At 35.9% G+C, this 21,535-nt stretch overlaps 1 long non-coding RNA gene across 1 annotated transcript; it reads left to right on the top strand.

The window, feature by feature from the left end:
* The first annotated feature begins 371 nt into the window (after positions 1-371).
* On the top strand, positions 372-4,309 carry LOC145801031 (uncharacterized). Its single transcript, XR_014341849.1, has 4 exons — positions 372-930; positions 2,631-2,732; positions 3,612-3,720; positions 3,884-4,309. It is a non-coding gene; the product is annotated as an uncharacterized LOC145801031 (long non-coding RNA).
* Positions 4,310-21,535: the final 17,226 nt, after the last annotated feature.

The raw sequence follows: 21,535 nt of genomic DNA, 5'->3' as shown, positions 1-21,535 counted from the left end.
ATTTTCTGAAAAAATTTTGGGAAATTTTCTCTACAAATAAGTTTTCAAAAATAATCAAACCAAACAAATTTTCCCAAAAAAATTTCTCAAAACTTGTAAACCAAACAAGTTTTCCAAACAAATCTCTCTCTCACACATATCAAATCAATCACTTTTTCCAAAACTCTATCTCAAAATAATTTTCCAAAACATCTTTTAAAAAAAACTAAACCAAACATATTTTCGTACTTTTTATCTCTAAAACACATCTCTCAAACACAAACCAAACATACCCTTAATCTTTCTACAGACATATCAATTTCTTCCACTTACATAGAGAGCACGGCTTACCTCATACTACATTTGATTTCATGTTAAAATTTGCTTGAACCACGGACATGGGTGATCGTGCAAAGCACGACGCCGCGCAACTAGTACACATATAAGAGGGAGTTTATTGTGCTACAGTATTTGTGGCTTTCTTTTGCAGTTTTCCCTTTTGCCCCTTTCATTTGTTGAATTTTCCAAGTCATCTGATGTACTTGATTTTCTTAGTACTTACTATTTTGGACTATTTTGTAATTTCATGGCCTAACTTTGCCTGTCATATTAAAGTGTTCATAACATGGCCACTGCCTTTGTTTGGAGCAGAAAGAGCAGAGCATGTCTCTGTCATTTTACACTCTTCTTCAGTGTCTACATCGCTCTTCCTCTCTTTGGCAGGGATGATGATCTAGACGACGGTGAGATTGACAGCTTTATTGACAGTGAGACCGATCGATGCACCACTTTGATTTCGAATCGAAACCCATAGAAGATGAGGTCCAAGAAAGATCTCGACCGAAGATCTGTATCGCCATGGCTTCAGAATCCTGACTGAAGATGGGGTACAAGGAAGATCTCCCTTGAAGATGAACTCTTCCGACAACTTCACCAGCAGAATCGCACGAGGTACTTTTGCCATAATTTGCCAATTCTAGGCTGAGATCAGTTTTCTTTTTTTAATTTAATAATTTGATTTTTTGTGACTCCATGGTTTTTTTATTTGAGAGAATCTGATGTTGAAGTAGTTGATGTTTCTCTTTTAGTCCATTATTTATTGAATTATATATATATATATATTTAGGTTTAGTCAGACTCAAGACAACATGTAGACTATTTTAACTAAAATTTTAAATTAAATTTTAAGCTATTTTTTTATTTCAATTCTTAGTTAATCCATATTTTGCCTATTTAAAGATGTGTGGTTCTATGTATCTCTGCTAGCTGAGTAGTTTTAATTGGAATTGGTTGTCATTTTGTTCCAGTCAAATCCATCAATTTCACTATGGATATTATTGATTAAAGTAGAATTGGCAATATTGCTATGACCTTTTATTGATGACCACATTGTGTCTGCTAAAAACCCTTTTATCATTTGTAATTTCTTAATTCTTTGATTTTTGATTCTTTGGCTTTTGATCTCACTATACATGCTGCTCCATTGCTAAGTGAATCAACAAATATTGTTTGTATGTGTTGTAATATTTTGGAAGCTTCACGCGTCCTAAAGTTGGTAAGGGTCAGTCAATATCTTATGCACTTTTAATTGCGTAATTCAAAGCCCGATTCGCATCATTATGCTCAATAAAAGGAATGAGGGAAGCTCCAATAGAAAAATACTGGAAGGGAAATGGCAACAAACTCCTATTTTCCTTTCATTACGGTTTATTTGGTCGATAACTCTGAAAAGATAGATTACCTATCTTTTCTTTCATTTCGGGAGAAATACAAATTTAGGAGAGCTTGATAATTGCATACCATCAAATTTTTGAAAAATACCAAATGGGAGCATCCGTTCAACAAAGACAAGGCATTTCTCTTTTCTATCAACAAAGACAAACACCACTCCATCTTCTCTCTCACAAAGCAAAATGGACTTGCATAGATTAGCTAAATTCCCTCTCCTCTTCACTTCTTCACTCCTATGTAGTTCTACTAGGATTGTATCTCATTCCTCTAATTATTTCATGTGTTGATTTGATTCTTTTTTTATTTATTTATTTATTTATTATATTTTAACTTTGACATTATAGAAATCCACCTAACATTTTAATTTGCTTACTGTTCATTTTAATACATAGTGGTTATGTCAATGAGCTCTTCTGAAGCAGTTATGCACAAATGCACAATCTGACAACACTTTTTAAATTAATATAGTTTACAATTAGATGTTATTTTATATAAGGATCAAAGTAACAGTCAATGTTAATACTCCAATTTTAATTCATATGTTTAATGCTATTTTTTTTCACAATGATGCAACTATTTTCTATTTTAAGAATGTTGAAGAAGAAAAATCATACCTAAAGCAAGTTCGGCAGAAAAATCATCAAATCTCACTCCTACTTGACCACCTAGATTATTTGGAATTTTTGTTCAACTCTATAAAAACTACATTGCTGATTTTTTATTTCTATTTCATTGCTGACAAAATGATGGGTAAACAAAGAACTTGAAATGTGTTTTACATAAAGTCATATCATTTGAAATGTGTTTTGCGTATGTATTCATAGTGTAGATTTTAGCATAAGCATGCGTGTATTATGCATGTGTTAGTCATAGATAGATCACTTATGCTTATACATTTCTTTCTATTGTTTGGTTTGCAGAACAACATAAATTGAGGAATGATCATGGATGGAGCAAACATAACTGGTTTTCTTCTATCAAGGAAAGCTTTTAGCTAAAAGTGCAACCAAAATAAAGCACAGGTTTACAAAATTTCCAACATGATTATTCTTCTTCTTCTAAAATTTCCCACTTCCTCAAGCTTATAGATTGAATCCAGTTCACCTAGCTAATTATTGATTTAGAACATATGATATTGAGAATAGACTTTAACCCATTCCATTTACATAAACATATATTTTCTTAACACAGAATGACCCTTAATAGAAAAGGGGAGGGGTGGGGTGGGGCGCGGTGAGTATAACTTGACTTTTTTATTTTTCCCTGTAATTTTAAATTTTCAAACATACAATAAATTATCTAACTTCAACATAATGTCGTCTTTGTTTGTTTGTTTGTTTGTTTTGTTTTGTTTTGTTGTCTTTCATATATGAATGTTTGTAGGGTTTGAGCACTGTCTAGAACTTCGAATTTTGCTAAATGTTTTGATTGTGTTCTATTAAATTTCCTACTATCATGCCTCTCACTAAAGAACACTATTAATGTTTACCATTGCACGCTATTTGTCATACTCCTTGTCAACATCATTGTAATTTCAAAATATTTCTTGATTTTGAGTTCCTTAGTTTGGAGAAGAAACCTCTAGAATTTGTTGTTCGTTTCTTCATGGAAATGCCTTGTTTAGATTTATCTAAATAGTGAGGCATTGCTTGCATTTGGCCAAGCCTCCTCTTGAAATATAAGTCATTAGTATTATTTCTTTGAAATTTAAAAAAAAAAAAAAAATCCTTTCTATACAATTATTATTAGCTTTCTAGAACAATGCTTTAATGGAACTAACATGAGATGCGTACGTGTTAGCACCTTTCTATGGCAAGTATGTATGTGTATTTTTATTTTTTTACAAGTAAGAAACAATTTTAAAAGAACCATATGTACTTATTAATTAGTCTTTATTGCAGACACTTTTGAGAATGAAGAATCCAAACACACATTTATGGAGGAAAAAAATTGATAATATGTTGGCTTCAAGTGCAAACCTGATGGCTAGTGCGATCGCATTCTTAGAAGGTTTTATCTGGGGAAGTCCATTACAATTAGAAAAAATAAAATTTCATAACCACACCCCCCCCCCCCCCCCCCCCCCCCCCCCCCCCTTCAAGTTTTGCAAAATATGCACCATGGATTTTTATTTTATTTTTGCTCATATACTTTCATTCTATTTGTTTTGTAGGGACCCTACAGTTCCCGTAGTGAGCTGGTCCAATATTTGCAAATATGTTATGTTTCCATCTATAGCGGTCACAACTGTAGCTGAACGTGGGAAGCAGCAAGTTACAAGTAGCATGCAACAGGGTAACATCAGTAATTAGTTATCAAAGATTAAGGATCCTTTTGGATGGATGCAAATTTCAAATCAAGCAATTTGAGATTGCTTGAAACATGGGCATGGACTATTGTGCAAAGCACGACGCCTCGCAACTAATATATATATAAGCTGTGGTTTGCTGCTTGTGGCTTCTGCTTTTTTTTTTTTCTCCTATTTTGCTTTTAACTTGTTTTGAAATTACTATTTTGTCTTTTAGTTTGGTTAATGAAACAATTTGGATGGTGGCTTTTTGAAAATTATATAATAAATTTTGGTTGTTTTGGTTGAAAATGTTTGTCATGGGTTGCCTATTTTGCTTTTTTAATTTGTATAATTTACTAGTAGTGTATTAATTTGAGTGAAGATTGTCTCGTAAATACGCAGACATTTTTTGTCAATTATGAAAAATAATTTTTTTAGTTTTTAATAAATTACAAATATACCAATAATTTAAAATATAAATTAGTTTTATAATATTGTAAATTACAACTATCGTTTATTATAAATTTTAATTTAACACAATAATAATAAGAAAAAAAAAACTACTCGCCTATGTAATAATAAATTATCAAAATTATTCATTGAAAAATATTTCTCATATTATTAAAAAGTATTAATTGACTTAGTGCTTTATTTATTAACAAAATGGTGAATTAAAAGATATTTTTCATATCATTAAAAATTATTAATTGACTTAATGATTTATTTATTAATAAAACTAGTCATTTGTTATACGAGTACGATTTATTTATTAATAAAATGGGTCATTTTTATACGTATGTATCCTTTTCTGTTTCTTTGTTAGTTTAGTATTTTTTTTAGATGGGAAAATTATTTTATCTCTTTTATACTAAAATGTATATTTTATTTTGTTTATCTTTGTGTCTTCACATTTTCTGCAATAATTTCGGTTATTTTAGTTATTGAAAAAGGAAAAAGTATAATTATGTTAAAATGACAGGACTTATTATATTTTTTTCTAATTACTATTATTTATAATACAATTTATATAATTGTATTATATATCTAATGAGTTAGTCTATTTAATTTCATAAAATAATATTTTCTTTTTAAAAATTATCAACATATAAAATTTAAATATGCTGTAATAATAGCTCATGCATTGTACACGGACTTTTGTAAATTACGGCTCATAAAACGAGTTAAAAATCACTTCCTAACTTCTAACTCACTTCCTCTCTTACATAAAAAAGTCAGAAAGCCAAAAAAAATTAAAAAATCAACTTTTAACCATCTTTTCAAAATATTTCTATTATATATATGTGAAGGATTAGAGAGGCTCATGACTGAAATAAAAGAAAAGAAAAAGAAAAAGAAAAGAAAGAAAGAAAATGGTAGCCAAGAAATTTAAATGGAATCTTTTTTATTCTTTGGTTCCAACTTGATGCCTCCGTGAGTCTCTGCAGTAGCCAACACCGCGTGGAGCCCAACGTGTAAAAAAATGAAAACCCCCTAATTGCTTTGCTGTGTTTCCCATTTGATTTCTTTGAAACTGTTTGAGGGTCTGCATTTCTTTTCATTACATTTTCAAAAGTTGTGAGTGAAAATTGATTCAACTCTTTTCTCATCTGGTTTTGATTTCAATTCCAATTCTCAAAACAGATTAGAGTATGCCTGATCTACTTATTTCTCCCCTTGTTAGTTCAATTTTGAAAACCTTGAACTCTTTAGTGCTAAAAGAGTTTGGGATAGCATGGGGTTTGAAAACAGAGCTACAGAACCACACCAAGTACCCATTCAAGCAGTCCTTCAAGATGCAGAGACCAAGCGAGGGAAGAGCGAGGCTCTGAAGAATTGGCTTAGAAAGCTCAATGATGCAGCTTATGATGCAGACAATCTGGTGGATGAGTTCATGATTGAAGCTCAGAGAAGAAGGATGGATTCTGAGAGAGGCATTAAACCCCAAGTAAGTGCCTTTTTCTCTCTTCGAAACCGGCTTATATTTCGATTGAAAATGGGGCATAAGATCGAGGATATGAGGGATAGGTTAGATGCCATTGCTGGGGAGAAAAATAAGTTTCACTTGAGGGAAGGTGTGGTGGAAACCGGAGAAGTTTGTGGGATGGAGAGAGGACAAACTGATTCAATGGTGAATGAATCAGAAATTTATGGGAGAACTGATGAGAAAGAAATGATAACTGAAATGTGTTTACACAGTAGTGCAGTAATTGCTTTACCTCAACATGGAAATTCCATCTTGCTTGCTAATGGTCGAGTGCAAGTTTTTTTTACAAAACTTGAGTTCTTTCATATTTCTCAAATGTAAGTTGCTTTGAACTTATTTCCCAAACCGATGTTATTTTGAAAATACTACTTTAGACTTGAAGTTGTGTTTTGAAAACAATGAGAACATGACTTCAACCTTTAAAGTCGTGTTTCACATGACAATATTTGAAAAAAAAAAAATGATTTAAAAGAACTCAACTTGGCTAAAAAAAAATAAAATAAAAACTCAAACTTAGTCGAATGCCCTATTGAGGAAGGAGCTTTGATAATTTAGGAGCAATCGGACTAGTCTGGGAAGTATGATAGAAATGTCACAACAATTACATTTAAATGCATAAATTGAAATGAAATTATCGATTTCTACATATAATAACCTGCAATACATGCAATAATCTGATCCTCTTCGTCTTCTTCTTTTTTAATATTTTAATTATAATTTTATTATATTTATATTTGAATATTGGATTGTTTTACTATATCTTGTGTAGTGATATTTTGAACAAGTGTCTCTGACTTGTTGAACTTTAGCACTACAACAAAAAACACTATTGGCGACTAAAATGGGAATTTTCGTCGCTGAAAGTCATGGAATTGGCGACTAAAATGGAATTAGTCGCCAAAATTGGTCACTTTTGCCGACTAAAAGACTTTAGTCGCCGAATGTAATGGTTTTAGCGACTAAAAGGCAGTTTAGTCGCCAAATATAGGGGTTTTAGCGACAAAAATATTTTTAGTAGCCAAAGGTTAGGGTTTTTGGCGACTAAAACCATTTGGTAGCCAAACGTTAAGGTTTTGGCGACTAAAAACCACTTTGGTCGCTGAAGGTCAAGCTTTTTGGCTACTAAAAAAAAATTAGTAGCTAAAAACAGGTTTATGGCGACTAAAATTCACTTTAGTAGCCAAAGGGGAGGTTTTTGGCGACCAAAAACAAGTTTAGTCGCCAAAAGGGTAGGTTTTTAGGCGGAATGGTTTTCTTTAGCGACGGAAAATTAATTAGTAGCCCAAAAATAATACAATTGGCGACTAAATAATTTTTTTAGTCGCCAAAAGTGATCTAAAATTTTTTTAATAAAATAATTTATTTTTTACATAAATTATATTTTGAATATATATAATTACATTTATATATATAGTTGTGTATTAATACTGATGAAAGTAATATATAAATAATATAAGTTGCAATTATAGTCATGAGATGGCTCAGTGGCATAGTGGGGTGGAGTGTATGGTTAAGGTTTGGAACTTGGAGGTCCTAGGTTCGAACTGTGGGAGCTTCTGAGGCACAAAGGAAAATTTTTTTTTTTTTCAAAAATGTTTTTGGCGACTAAAAAAAAATAGTCGCCAAATGTATAAATAATAAAAATAATAATTCACTATTAGCGACTAATAGTTTAGTCGCCAAAGGTATAATTTCCAAAAATGGAATTGACTATTGGCGACTAAAACCTTAGTCGCTGAAAACCTGTGTATTGCCGACTAAAAGTTTTTTTTGTCGCCAAAGGTATTGCCGACCGTCTATTTGCGACAAACCCGGCGACTAAAAGATTTTGTCGGGGAAAGTGGAAATTTGACATTTGGCGACTAAAAAGGGACTTTTGGCGACTAAAAATTTAGTCGCCAAAGGTGTATTTTCTTGTAGTGTAGACTAGTGCATTCACATTTGAAGGTAGTGTTTTGATGGCAAATGTAGAATTGGAAGGCACAAACTTAAATCGTTTATTGTATTCGAAACTTAACTCAACTCAACTATCCCTATTTAAGGGGAAGAAGAAAAGAAATTAATTAATTAATTTTTATTTTTATTTTTGAAAAAGAGGGAAGAGTATGAAAAATCTAGAAATCCCTGGATGTTGATTTGTGATTATGTATCAATTTTAAACAGTAAATAACAATCTCCATCAAACAATCAAGACAAATCGACACAACGATTTTACGTGGAAAAATCACAATTGGAGCGCCTCCAATTGTAATAAAAAAACCAATGGCAAGAGCCACAAAACAATCCACTAAGAAGACAAAGGAATTACACAAGTGTACTTTTAATTACCTAGCGAATTCATGCCCGAATTGAACCGACCCCTATGTGCCTCTTCCAGTCCCGTCTTCACCTCGCAATTGTTTTGCCCAACGTTGAATCCACAACGCCGATGAACCACTCTAAAATCCACCAAAGCTTCAGGCTCAAATTCCATAGAATCTACCGAATAATAACACTCTTTTGTATTGAATAAACAAACAATCCTTTGATGTATACTTCTTAAACCATGAGTTGAATACTCAATCAAACATAAAAAAAAAACTAGCAAAATAGCCTCAAAAGAAAACCCTAAAACCCTCCAAGAAGATCTGAAAAACCTAATCCTAAATTTGGAGCAACTTGAGATGTTATAGAATTAGAAATCGCGAGGTCCGCTCGAGCGTGGGAATGGACGCTCGAGCGGGGACTCTATATCGCGTGTTCCAAATCAGGATGTACACTCGAGCGCAAAAACACCATCACAGTATATTTGCAGACAGGTCAAACTGTTGGAACTCAACATTCTCTACTCGAGTGTACAAATGGCCGCTTGAGCGGACATGCAACTTTGAAAGCATTTTTGCATTTTGCTTCGGGGGCGCTGCCCTTCAACCCCGCTGTGGCGCTTCCCCGGACCCACTAAGGGGTGTTGTCCTCTGGACCCTCGCGAGCTCGATCCTTGTCACAGTCAGCGAAGTGGCAATCATGAAAGAATTAGCACCACAAACTTCTCTGCAAGGCACAATTCGGGTTGGATTCGCTTCTAAAAATTCATAGCCTCACTGAAATAAAAGTACGAAAACAAGAACAACTTAAAGGAGTTTTTTCAAACGGGATTGCCAAGAATAAAAACCTAACAATACAGAAATTGTAATTTTGTATTGTGGCATGATTGATGATGATGCATAATAATGCAGGAAATCCCATAAACAAATGGTGCCATCTTGTGAAGTTCTTGATGCCTGGATTCTCATTATTATTTTTTGTTTGCTTATGTAGTTATTATGGTGAAGAATGTTTTGCTAGAAGTAGAATGTGTGCTTGTGAACTTTTGTTTGATAGAAAACTAATGTTACCTGTGAGTGTTAACTCGAATGGTAAGTTGTTTAGGTTTAATTCAAAATGTCTTAGTTTTGAGTCTTAATATCCTATTTTGTTTGATATGTGAAGCTAATGAACGGTTTCTCACTTCAAATACTTCAAAAGGTTGAAACTTAGAAGCTCAACTCCCTTATGACATGATTCATATACACTCAATCAAATCCAACTCGCTTACTATATATGCTCATGTTTGGAAAAGAAAAGAAAAAAAATAAAAAGATAAAGTGTTAATTACATTTTTTGGTCTTTGGAGTATGGGTTTCGTGTCATTTTAATCCCTAATGTTCAAATTGTATCAATTTACTCTCAATATATAAAAGTGTTTTAATTTGAACTTTAGTAGTTAAATTGTGTCGATTTGGTTCCCAATATATAAAAAGTATTTCAATTTAGTTTTCCAATCTAACTTGTTAATAGACACATAGAGTGTGTTTGTTTGGACGGACTGAATAAGGGGGGATTGTAATCCATCGGACTGTTAGTCCTGGGATACATTATCCCTGGACTATTTGGTTGAATTGGATTTGTATCCAATGTTTGTTTAGTCATGGGATAAATGTTTAGATTGGACTATTTTTAGTGAATCCAATGTTTGGTTAGACAGACTGGATAAGTATAAATGTTCAAAAAACTATTTTACCCTTGTAATTTATAATTTTTATTTAATATATAACTTTAAATTTGTAATCTATAATTTACAATTTAATAACACTAAAAATTTTCAGTAATTTATAAGGCTATAATTTTTAATTTAATATTTTCAATTAAATTAAATTTATAATTTATATTTTTTATTTAAGATATAATTTTAAATTAACAACACTAAAAAAATTATAAGGCCATAATTTTTAATTTATTATTTTTAATTAAATTTAATTTATAATTTATATATTTTTATTTAATATATAATTTTAAATTAACAACACTAAAAAAATAATTTATAAATGTTCAAAAGATTATTTTACCATTTTCCAATTTTTTATTAAGTAATAGCATGAGAGTAAAATGGACATTTCACAAATTAGTTCTATGGCATACCAATCTCATAGAAACAATCTCACCCCTTCTCCTAGGATAAAATAATCACTTTTATATATTAAAACACTTTTATATATTAGAGGCCAAATTGACATAATTTAAATATTAAAAATGAAATTAAAATGCTTTTATATATTGAAAATAAAAAATAACGCAAGACTTATGTTTTAAGATTAAAAATGTAATTTATCCAAAAATAAAAGAAAGATAAATGGAGTGTTGATACTTTTCCAACTTGAAGGGTCCTCAAGTCTATGCAGAAGTCATCAACACTGCGTGTGGATTCCCAAATGAAAAAAAATACCGAGTAATAATTACGAATCAGATCCCTCGTTAATTTCTTTCCTTAACTTCTAACTTATTGGATTATTCGGTCCACTTTTGGGCACAATTTTGATAATCTGAACCGTTCACATTTTAAGATTTGTTGAGTATATTATACTTATAAAAAATCAAATTGATCGGATATTAAAAACTATGTGTTCGGATCATCGAACTACAAACCATTTTTAAAAGAAAATTTAATAAACAGTTTTCAAAACACATGTTTTCTGATATCCAATAAACTTGATTTTTTAGAGGTATGATGTACTCAACAAATCTTAAAATATGAACGGTTCGAATTATTAACATTGGGCCCAAAACTGAACCCAATGACCTAATAAGCAAGAAATTAAGGAGGGAATCCTAATTCATTAATTACACACAGTGGAAGTCAAGGAAAAAAAATTATGTTTATGAAAAAATTTATAATTATAATTATAATTATTAATATTTATAATTTTTTTATTAATTTATAATTATTTTTCTAAAATTTCACTAATATGATAATTTCCACACAAAAAAAAAAACCCATAAATAAGCAATCATAATTGCAGTGTTTCCCATTTCATTTTTTTGAAACTTACTTTGCTTGGTTTGAAAATTTTTAAAATAGTTTTTGAGTTTTTAATTTATATATTTTTGTTCTTAACAAATTTTTTTAATATTTAAATTAATTTTTTTAATTTTAAATTCATTTAAGGGAAATTTATCGGAAAGTCCTTTATGGCTGAATTGTGTTCCGTTTGGTCCTACTGATTTTTTCTTTGATTGGCAACTCCATATTAGGTGGGATTGCTTACCCATAAGTCCTTTTTTGAATATTTTTTATGTGGCCTGGACGGATATGTCCTCGCCTATTATATGGGATGTTCTGTTTTTCCATATTGGTATGTGCAATCCCAGCAATTGTGGGTACTGACAGTGGGTCAAAATTTATTTAAGAGGTATTATAATTAGGGTTTGTATTGTGGGTTCATGTTGATCTGCGCGGCTTAGGAATTCATCCACTTACGTTCACACCGTCATATTACACAGGTTCTCTCTGCATTTTGTATTAAAGATTCCCCCCACCATTCCCACACTTCAGTAATTCCCCCCTCACCTCTGCACAACTTCCTTGCTTTTGTGGAACACACCGACATGTGAATGTTTACAGATAAACATTCAACTCCACAAACACAATACCCATTCACAACGATGCACAATTCCCATTGTAATTGTATTTCTATCGCAATTTTTTTCATTTTGGGTTTATGGGTCTTTCTCACATACTTAGTCGTGTGTTATTTCTTATTGATACCTGTGCCGTTATGCAGATGGACGCCTTTTTGATGCTTCTTTGTTCTTACCGGTCCACGAATGTCGCATGTAATCTGCAATCATCAAACACATTTGTTGAGTTTGTCGATTATGTTTGTTCGAAGTTTGCCGGACTTCTGCCGGGAAATTTCTTGTTGTTCTATAAGATTCCCGGTTATAACAACTTCTCCTTACAGAATGATGTGGACCTGAAGAATATGGTTTGCCTTGCGCGCTCGTTCCAGTTGCAGTTAATTGACGTGGTCATTGAACAACATCCTCGTCGGGATGACAACACTCCTACCATTGACCCAATGATAACCCACGCACAGGGCACAACGGGGGCTACACTACTTAATGATTTCGGAATGGACGATGATGTCGACCTGCTGCAATCATTTTGTCCGCACAAGGAGAAAGTCTTCCTTTCGGCTCCATGGGCAAAAGGTTTTACCCACATCGGACAACATTTCGAAGGTGGGGCTTCTGAATTTCGCAATGTATTACGGAAATACGCCGTTGAATGTGGGTTCCAGATCAAATTTCTGAAGAACGACTCCGTTCGGGTAACGGCTATCTGTGCTATGAACGAATCGAAGTCTTGCACGTGGTCTGTGCACGGACGGAAATTGGAGGCAAACGGATTTTTCTACTTACGAAAATGGAACAGTGAACACAGTTGTGGCGTGGCTGTGCGTACATCCACACACCCACTTGTTGGGTCTGATCTTGTGGCCGACATTGTATCTGAACATGTACGTGATAGACCACTAACCCGTCCGACCGAAGTGATATTGGACTTGAAACAAGATTACAGGCTCGATATAAGTTACCGGGTGGCCTGGCTAGGTGTTGAAAAAGCGAGGGGAGAACTGTTCGCTGCACATTCCATTTCGTTTGACCAGTTACGTTGGTATAGTAATGCAGTATTGGAACACAACCCCGGGACCTACATCAACATTGAATACGATGATCACACCCAACGGTTCACACGCTACTTCATTTCATTCAAAGCATGCATCGATGGGTTCTTTATTGCCGTCCTTTGCTTTTCCTAGACGCCACGTTCCTCAAAGGCCGCTTCAAAGGTTTTCTACTTGCCGCCACTGCAAAAGACGGAAACCAAGGTTAGTTCGTTCAATTTAAACCATGACACTACCCCATTCACATGACAACCAACCATACCACCTTCATAATATTTTTTAACGTGGTCATTAACCACCGGCGCTATGTTTCTGTCACAACCCTTGCATACAGTACATAATTAGTTCTACAAATTTTTGCAAATCCGCAGGTTTGTTCCCTTTATCCTATGCGGTGGTGGATTCCGAAAATACCTCAAACTGGTCTTGGTTTCTTCATCATCTCGCGCAGGTGGTTCATGGGGACAGACCTCTAACCTTTGTATCGGATCGGAACCTTGGTTTGCTTGAGGCAATGCCAACCGTATTTCCGAATGCAGAACATGCATTCTGTCTACAACATTTGCAGGGGAACTTAAGGGACAGGTTGCGTTACACAAACAGTATGCATCAGGAGGTTTGGTTAGCAAATTACGACATTGTGCATGCGCACCAACTGTTACCGCTTTTAACCACAGAGTTTAACAATTCCATAAATCGGGCCGTTCTGTTGCATCTGAATTCCTAGCAAATGCACATCCACAACATTGGGCAAATGCATTTTTCAGGTCCGTCCCACATGCTCCTCAAAAAATGAACATGCACAACACATTTCCTCATAATGTTCATACTTATTACCCTACATGTTGTACTCATTTTGCAGGGGGCGGCGTTATGGCGAAATGTGCTCAAATGCTGCAGAATCATTCAATTCATGGGTCCAGGAGGCCCGTAACCTCCCAATCACAAGAATGGTTAACAGCATACGGACCAAATTGATGCGACAAATGGCGAAACGTAGAGACGCTTCCCAAATGTGGACCGGCACCATATGTCCCAAAATGGAATATCAATTAGAAAAGCATTCAACGAAGGTAGATCATGGAAAGTGAGCCAATCAAACACTGATGTGTACAAAGTGCACTCTTTCCCATCGGTCACTGTTGACATCGGACGACGCACTTGCTCATGTTTCAAGTGGCAACTCAATGGGTTCCCTTGCGCACATGCGATGGTTGCTGTCCGTAAGAGTGGGCGGGATTTGAACACATTGGTCGAACCATACTTCCATGTGTCTGAGTTTCGTGCCACTTATGCATCAAGCATTTTCCCAATTCCCACTATTGAGCAACCGCCTTTCAACCCAAATGATTTCGTCATCAAGCCCCCCACCGTGAAACGTCCACCCGGTAGACCAAAGAAGAAGAGGATACTGTCAAAGGGGGAACATGTTTAGCAAATCAGATGCGGCAGATGTGGGCGCATGGGGAATCATAACAGGAAGACATGCAACGAACCCATTTAACCACATCCTTCCACCCAGCCACAACAGCACTAAACTGTTATTACTATTCAAGTTTTTTCCTCGCCATATTCGATACAATACTTTCTTATTACTATTCCAGTTTTTTCCTCGCTACAATATTTTTGTTTCAATTGTTTCGGTTACAATAATTGTGTGCGACGCCACACGACTATGTCATAGCCAATTTACTATCATTGGCACACTCAGTTATTAATAATAGGTTTCCTTCATTTAATTCGATATATGTTATCTCCACAACAGACTTGGTATTTCCATCACAAATTTTGACATCCGTGGATGGAACCAATATGGCAGATTATACCTCCCACAACATTTTTGCATGTGTTTTTACGTGAATTCTGAACTGCAGTATTTTACAACTACAACAGAACATGCAAGTACGTTCTGAATTCATACTGACTTACACACAATCTGCATTCGTGGTTGGTATGAAAACAGGCAGGGTAACCAACCCCAGCATGTGGACGTCATTTAGTGAATATTACACTACACCCTTTTCACATCAAGAACATATTAGTACCTCTGTCATGAATTCATACAAGCTTACCAGTGCGAACATCACGGCACAAACACACATTTACGATGCTAACATCAAACAAAACATGCCACTCACACCATCACCACACACAGACATTCCCCATACCAACAAACAGTCGCACCCTACCCCAAACGCTGCACTTTAAACAACGCCAGCAAGACGACGAGAACAACAACTAGTAACTTAGATTTCCATATCGATGCAACTACACATTCACATTACAACGTCCCCTTCGAACAGGATCAACAACTTAGCACACATAAACCCCCTCCCATCCAAGATTTGCACCGTACTACACATACTACACTTCCTACCACGCAAGCCAAAAACAAATTACAATACCTTATCAGTCCAACTTAAATCCCATTTCGACAACACATTCATATCACCAGATGCATCCGTGATGCCCAACCACATACACGTACCGCGCGCCACACACACATTCATGAATGAGATGAATGCAAACACACATACATATAACCAGGACATAAATGCATAACACTTGGTAATAAAACTGCCAACAATAAATAAGTATTTCAAACGTGCGCATTGAACACTATAATTCAACACAGTTGTGAAACGGAGTAACGTAATAGTTCTTCTTTGTTTATAATCTAGGCATAATCTAATTGAAACGTAACTAAAACTATCCACGACAAAACCCACATTATATACCAAATCATTATGCAAAAACCATAAAACCAACACATAAACTATAAACAGTTTGTACTGCAACTGTCAACCAAAAAAACTATTTCCAAAGTGTAATCTACGCAGTAAAATTAAAAGTAGTTGTAGTACGTAGTAACGTAACAGTAATTGAACTTCCATCACCCAACCATTCGGCCCATGTTGCTCATCACACCACGTATAGGATCTCCTATGAATCTTTTCACCATGTCCGCACGTAACACGCTACAGTTGCCTCCTTCTAACGACCGCCCCACATCAACATGATTCACATACTGTCTCATTATTGTGCAAACAATAATCGCATAGTCCATGCTGCAACAACACACATTACAAACGGTCCGTCAACAACACACATCAGAAATCTTCTGCAAGAACAACCTTGTTGAAAAAAAAAAAAAAAAACACGCTGCACTAACGTTTCCGTACGCTGCTGGGGGCATTCCGAAACTGATTCCACCATCATATCAAAATCCTGCGTACCAACCAGTTGATCCAAGCCATTTGCAGCCATTGCTTGCCGCTGAATGTCAGTTACAATGTTTTTCTGCGCAATAAAAGCAAACCCAATGAGAATATATAACATGTAATTCCAATACACGTACATACTCGTCAACTCTAACATGATTCAAATCAACCCACCAGTTTTACGGCCTCCGCGTAGTGCACACCGCCGGTACTGGTCCTACTCCGCATCGAATTGTAGTGCTTCCAGCTTCCGTCCTCAATATCATAAACCACTAATGTCCAATGACCAAGGTGGCAAACCAGGAAATGCATGTAACGTGCACCCCAGCATGTAGATTGCTCGTCACATAATTGAATCTTGCCTCCACATTGTCATCTTTCATCACGTCCTGCACACATCAAACCCACAACAAACCAAAATAACAATATCACTCCACACCATCCACAAACAATGACACACAATGGAGACCTAAAAAAAACTTACCCAGCATATGCTGCTGAACAAATAAGAGTTCTCCAGAAAATCTTTTCCCGCATTCAACCTTTCCTGCTCATCAGACAGCACCTCTGCGAAGGCGTCAATAACCTGCCACAAACAGTGCCAAAATCCAAATAAGACCAATATTCACACATTCACACATATTCACAAAACAGATATTTCGGTAAACCAATATGACCCATAACACAATTGGTAACACTTACATTCCCCCGCACACCTGATTGCCTCACCAGTGACCTAACGTCCGAAAAATATACTGCATTCCCATCAATTCGACCAACCCACATTACAGCCTTACACACGTGTCAACATATAACATTACAATTACATAAACGACAATAATATTGTGTACTACAGTACAAAAAACTACCACTGCAATTAGTATTCCACACCTTAAAAATTATACCCACAAACACACACGGTACTGACCTATCACCGTATCTATCATACGCATTGTTTATCACATCTTTTTCTGTCTCAGTCATCATCTTCCACACTGTGTTACGATTCGTGATTCCAAAACCTGTGAAAATTTTCTTCCCATCACCAACACTGTCCACATCAATCACACTTTCGCGTTTCATCACATTGACACTACATCCAACCCCCCCGGTCTTAGAAATGTTCACTTCGTTGTTCATTACTCGTCCCCTACACCTCAACTCTGGGTACTCAAACCCTGATAACTTCAGATTTTTCCTCACTTTACCTTTGATGTTACGTACGAAGGAGTTCATACCACTCACAGCACTGCCACCTTTCGTCAACAAAGGACTCATAACAACAACGTCATTGTCATCTGCTTGGATGGGATCGTGCATTTCGTTGTTGTCAACCATGGGAACATATGCGACGGGAGAGGCGTCCACCATGATACCATATTCAACAGTCGGGCAGTGGTCCAGTCCATTACCAACACCAACCCCATTACCAACAACATATCTGTCAACACAAGGGTCCGTGACATTCACACTGGAAAAATGTTGCGTCACACTATGCACTGCTTGCTCAGCAACTTGTTCCTTAAAGGCTGCAAGGCTCCGTCGTAACTCGGCATTCTCAGCTACAAGTTTCTTGCATTCTTCATCTTTCACCTTAAAAATGCTCTCGAACCCTGCCACCAAATTAACTGATTGCATTTCATTCTTCCTTTTCAATCTATCAACTTTTTTCTTCAATTCCATTATAATTTTGTTTTCTCCTGCGTCCTCAGTTATAAAATCAGGACTTCCTGAACCAACATGTTCGCAATTGTTCTTCCCGGTCGGACTACTGAACGCGGGTAAAAACTTACCATCCCCCCCATCCACCACCTCGCCGGATACACCCCCACATTCCAGACTACGCATGACAAACGGCACATTAACGTCTTGCTTATGTATGCTCCCACTACACTGCTTACCATAGCTCCTGCCCTCCACTTTAACAGCCACTACAGCAGACCCACTAACAGCCACTCTTGTCACTTTAACACCCTCTTCTTCAACCAGACCCACATTACCTTCCCCCAACATACCCTTCCCCTCCAACATTGACACTTCGTGCGCCTGTACGACTAACTCATCCGTGATCACCTAGCCAAAACAGCATAATTTACAACCCAACATTAGTGCAACCACACATAACAACAACATCATAAAACACATTACTGGATGCCCTAAAAAAAACACAACGCTTCATAAATAATTACCTCAAACTTATTTGTATCGGACAGCTTCACACCTTGCGAAGTAGATATCAGGCCACCAACTTCCCATCTGAGGAATCTGGGGAACCTGTGACCATATTTTGCTTTCACAATGTTTGTATGTTCACACAACTAGAACTGCACCACAAACAAGCAGAAAACAACAAAACCAATATAACAACCACTCAAAAATCATACCAAAAAACATAAATTTAGGTTAGCCAAGAAACCAACTACCAACAAATAGGTTGTACACTTACTGTTAAAACAACTACGCATCCGGTAACTTTCTCCGGTGTTCGATGGAAGTCCCTCACCGAACACATGAGCATGTTACGTACAGCTGCACCCCAATCATATAATTTCATGGCGTCAAAGTTGTCCACGTACCGTATCAGGGTCCAACTAATGGTCTCTCCGAACGTGGCAAAGAAAAGCTTCCCACACACATAAAGACAAAGAAACTTGGCCGTATCCTCATGATCGTGCGGGGTGTTCCCCACCGACGCCTCCATCAGCAAATCCCTCACAAGTTTGGCCGTTATCCTGCTTGTCCCTGGACACCTACGTTGGACAAAATCAGACGCAGGCCTCAGTCGTGGCGTCAAATCAAGGAATGCATTGCCACCTTGCAGCCCGAACAACAGCTTCACATCCTCATCTGTCAAGTCAACTCCACGACCACCCAGAACAAACTTGCCTTCCCGTACACTGTATGACCTTAGGATACGCACGATCAGATCGTCGCACTTTCGGAACTCTGTGTGATCAAGCTGGTTGATTAATATAGCTTCAACCATAATCCAAAACGATGCCCTTCTCAAGTATGCCAGGTGCACTTCCCGCAAATTGACTGCGTAAACCAATTTAATGATCCCAGCAACGTTAGACCGGAAATTGAGTTGTGGTTTGACAGCCTTCCTAGCACCAACGGACCGACTGACAATATTGGGTTGCTTAAACAGGACTCGTCCAGGCATGTTCACCCCGATTTTTCTTCTCGATGACAAGCCCAATGCCTCTTGCCTTTTACGTTCACATGACCATGTCCACCGAGACCCCGCCGAATTAACCCCTGCAGTTCCACAACTCACATAAGCAACAAATACAACTTCACCACAAACTGATAAATTTCAGAATTTCACATAGACATACATTATCCAACCCACTCACAACAACACAATCTGAAAAAAAAAAAAAATTCATGTAATTGAACAAAATTAATTATAACTCCAACAAAAAAATGTTCACACCACATTCATATAACGCCCGCGTACACCACACACATCAAAAAAAACCCTTGACCGACAACATCACTTATAAAGCCACATACTAAATAACATTTAACACTTGCATACACATGCCACGTCCCCATAACTTCCACACTCAAAAAAATTATACCATCCCCATAACCAGGTGCATGAGGTCCCCTCACACAATGCCCTCTTCCCTCAACAATAAAAAATCCCACACCATAATTAATCGTTTTCAAAAAAAACTTCAAACACATACCCCACAACATGACTGGGTACGAACCCACCAAGCCCAAATACAGAAATTCATTCCCAAATCAAAAAGCACCCGACATCCCATACCACACTGGCCCTACAAGTACAATATTGCCTACGTTCCAAAACCAACCAAAACTTTATTCAAACAACACAACAAACACATATTCAGAAACACGCCATTACTGAACAAATTACAACGACAATCATACATCCATATCATATTTGACTGTGCAGAGTAACATATACCACGATCGCCCCAAACCAAAATCCCTAACCACGTCAATATAGAATGCTAAACGTAAAATAATAACCCAATCCATTACCAACTTACCTGTATCAGGCATTTGAATAACTTTTCCGTATCCCCAGCCAAAGAAACCTCAGTCTAATCTGGAATGTTCGCAGAGCAACAACCTCTTCCACGGAATGTATTAGGGTTCTTGGCCACCACGAATAAACGATTTTCAACCCTAAGGATTCTTTTACGCATAAAACCAATGCGTCAAATATTTCCTAAATCAATGTCGTTGGTTCTGCAATCACGAAATTTGAAATTCAAATCACACAAGGGGATGATCATATCAGATTCTGTGTTTCACGTCGAAACCCATAAACGAAATCTTATAACCCCCAAATACATCAAACAAACAATTTACGAACTTTTTCACGGGTTAGGTTGCACATGATCAACCATTGAAAAAAACAGGTGGGCGTGACACATCACGTGACCTGACAACTACCCCACATCACTGGCACAACACTCAACACACTCAAACCACGTCCAACGCCAAGATGCCAGCAATACACACCAACTAAAAAAAGTAGTAGTACATTTTTAATTGTTACGTGACACACAATCACGCCCCCATTGCCACAAACCCATGCGCGCCCCAAAAACCCACCCCTCAAAATAATGCCTCAATGGCAAATTGGTAACAATCACGCCCCCATTGCCACAAACCCATGCGCGCCCCAAAAACCCACCCCTCAAAATAATGCCTCAATGGCAAATTGGTAAACAAACACTAAACGGGACTAAACGGTTACAAAAAAAACAATTAGGATCATATGGTCTATAAGATGGGAATATGGGATTTACTGGTCAATTCTCCTTCATTGAATCTAGATAAAACTGAAAAAATACAAAATTTGTGTAAAATTTTGCAAAAATTCATTGAATACAAAAAATATATATATAAAAATTCAATATATTTTCATATTTTCTTATATTCAATAAATTATTTTTTTAATTTTTTGTACAAATTTTATACCTTTTATGTGTCTCTAGATTAAGAGAATTTAAAAGGTAAAAAAAATTCACTAAAAAAAACATGAATTGAAAATATAGAAAATTATTTTTGAAACTCCAAACCAAATAAAGTGATTTATTTTTTGAAAAACACAAATGCTAACAAGTGGCCCTATGCATTGTTTAATGTTGGTATTAGTGCAATAATTGAAAATGGTGAAAAAATTAATAAAATGTTTAAAAATGAGTGAAAAGTATTTTGGGTTCAACATTTTTTTGGTCTTTTTTATTTATTTTTATTTTTTATGCCCCTGAAGCATTTATTACCAAGACTCTTTAAAAAATTAAACAAAAAAAAACCACTGATTTTTTTTCAAAAGATGTACAAAAAATTTATAATA

Source organism: Camellia sinensis, chromosome 10 (genome assembly GCF_055761805.1).
Source record: "Camellia sinensis isolate YWXY chromosome 10, ASM5576180v1, whole genome shotgun sequence".
NCBI lineage: Eukaryota > Viridiplantae > Streptophyta > Magnoliopsida > Ericales > Theaceae > Camellia > Camellia sinensis.
The sequence above is the reverse complement of the archived record's forward strand: the minus strand, read 5'-3'. Positions and strand labels throughout refer to the sequence as shown.